This window comes from Moschus berezovskii, chromosome 6 (genome assembly GCF_049115385.1).
Source record: "Moschus berezovskii isolate FMDL1 chromosome 6, NW_MosBer_1.0, whole genome shotgun sequence".
In the NCBI taxonomy this organism is placed as follows: domain Eukaryota; kingdom Metazoa; phylum Chordata; class Mammalia; order Artiodactyla; family Moschidae; genus Moschus; species Moschus berezovskii.
In genome coordinates, this window is record NC_142465.1 from 30,000,001 (window position 1) to 30,002,903 (window position 2,903).

Consider the following 2,903-nt stretch of genomic DNA (forward strand, 5'->3'; position numbering starts at 1 on the left):
AGTGCCCAAGAATTGATGCTTTTGAACTGTGGTTTTGGAGAAGACGCTTGAGAGTCCCTTGGAATGCAAGGAGATCCAACCAGTCCATCCTAAAGGAAATCAGTCCTGACTATTCATTGGAAGGACTGATGTTGAACTCAAACTCCAATCCTTTGGCCACCTGATGCAAAGAACTGACTCATTTGAAAAGACCCTGATGCTGGGAAAGATTGAAGGAGGGAGGAGAAGGGGACGACAGAGGATGAGATGGTTGGATGGCATCACCGACTCAGTGGACATGAGTTTGAGTGAACTCCGGGATTGGTGATGGACAGGGAGGCCTGGTGTGTGGCAGTCCATGGGTCCACAAAGAGTTGGACACAGCTGAGCGACTGAACTGAACTGAAGGGGCACAGATATTGAGGAGGAAGTGATCCCTGGGGATTTGGGGTTGAGGTCTTCAGGAGAGTTTCAGTGAGGTGTTCAGGGTCTGGGCGTGAGGCTTTCAGGTGAGAGTTCAGGAGAAAAGGAGCTGTTGAGTTAGGACTTGATTCATTTATGCATTGATGGAGTGATAAGTAGGGTTTAGTGTGAATAAAGGGATAGAGGCTAAGATGTGTAAGAAATATTTTTTCACTTTTTTAATTTTTAAATTTTAAAATAGGAGACTTCTTTGGTGGTCCAGTGGTTAAGAGTCCACCTTCCAATGCAGTGGATATGGGTTCAATCCCTGGCTGGGGAAGTAAGATCTCACATTCTGTGGAGCAACGAAACCTGAGTGTAGCAGGTAAGACCCAATGAAGCCAAATAAGTTAATTATTTTTAAATTGTAAAACACATGAAAAGAGTTTAATTTATTTTTATTCATAATGCAAAATTTGCCATTTTAATCATTTTTAAATGCTTCAAGTTCAGTGACATTAAGTATATTCACACTGTTACACAACCATCACCACTCTCCGTCTCCAGAATTTTTATTATCACAAACTGAAATTCCTTAGCCCAACAGTGATTCTTCATTCTCTGTCATTCTCCCTCCCCAGCCTTTGGTAACCACTGTTCTACTTTTTGTCTCTATAAATTTTACTATTCTAATATCTTATATAACTGAAATCATATAATATTTGTCCTTATGTGTGGTTTACTTCACTAATATAATGTCTTCATGGTTGTGTAAATCTTTGAGGGGCTGATTTCATGGGACAGAAGATTCTAATAAAGAAATAAGAGAGAGGTCAGAGATGAAACTGGAAAGGTACTTTGTGGCCAGTTTGTGAAATACCTTGAATGCAAACCTAGGTAGCTGATGTAGTGGGACCAGATGATTGTGGGAGTTGGGACTGTTATGCTCTTTGGGAAGTATTATGGCAATATCCTGTAAAATTAAGCTTGGACACATCCTTTCCCAGAGAATTAAAAACACTGCCAGCACACAATGATACATAAGAATGCTTATTGCTAAATTGTTTATAATGGTGAAAAAATTATTCTGTCAATCGGGGAATAGCTGAACAAATTATTGTATACCAGGACCGTGGAATAATATGCAGTTCATAAAAAAGTATGTTAGAGCTATTGCATTTAACCAGAGAAACGCCAGTGGCATCCATGGTGAGACAGTGGTTAAGACTCTGAGCTTCCTCTACAGGGGACTCAGATTCCATTTCTGGTCACGGATCCCACATGCTGCTCAGTGCTGCCAAAAAGAAAAAAAAAATGCAGAGGAATTTCTGTGGTACGATTCCATTTTATGCACTAAAAATGTAAGATTCTAATCATGAATAACTGTGTTTGTAAATGTTTCTTTCTATTTATTTACTCATTCAGCAAACATTTATTGAATGCCATCCGTGGACCTGCCATTCATTCTGAGATACAAAAAACAAGCATTCCTGCCCTCATGAAACCTGCATTCAAGTTGGGGATCAGGAGCAGACAACAACCAAATAAATAAGTAAACTATATAGGAGGTTAGGTAGTGATAAGTGTCATAGAGAAAATTAAAACTGAAAAAGAGGCTGGAGACAATCCCACTATGTTGCATAATTTGGAGTAGTACCACTCACGTTTTAAAGAAGTACCCTCACTTTTTTAACAGCCATTTGAGTGGGGAGCACACTGTGAGTCTTGTGGGATCTTAGTTCCCTCACCAGGAATTGAACCTGTACCTCTTGAAATGGAAGAGAGAAATCTTAACCACTGGACTGCCAGGGAAATCCATGAAGTGGTGTTTCACTGTGATTTTGATTTGCATTTTCCTAATGACTAAGGCTCTGAGCATCTTTTCATGTGCTTGTTGGCCATTTGGATAATTTTATAGAAATGTACCCTACGTCCAAGATAAGGAACAGCGGCTGCACTTTGCTGGAGCAGCCATGAAGAGATGCCCCACGTCCAAGGTAAGAGAAACCCCAGTAAGACCGTAAGGACTGAGAGGGGTCATCAGAGAGCAGACAGACTGAAACCACTATCACAAAAAACTAGCCAATCTGATCACATGGACCACAGCCTTGTCTAACTCAATGAAACTAAGCCATGCCATGTAGGGCCACCCAAGACGGTCAGGTCATGGTGGAGAGTTCTGACAAAATGTGGTCCACTGGAGAAGGGAATGGCAAACCACTTCAGTATTCTTACCTTGAGAACCCCATGAACAGTATGTAAAGGCAAAAAGATAGGACACTGAAAGATGAACTCCCCAGGTCAGTAGGTGCCCAGTATGCTGCTGGAGATCAGTGGAAAAGTAACTCCAGAAAGAATGAAGGGACAGAGCCAAAGCTAAAACAACACCCAGTTGTGGATGTGACTGGTGATAGCAGCAAAGTCCAATGCTTTAAAGAGCAATATCAAAAAAAAAAAAAGAGCAATATTGCATAGGAACCTGGAATGTTAGGTCCGTGAATCAAGGCAAATTGGAAGTAGTC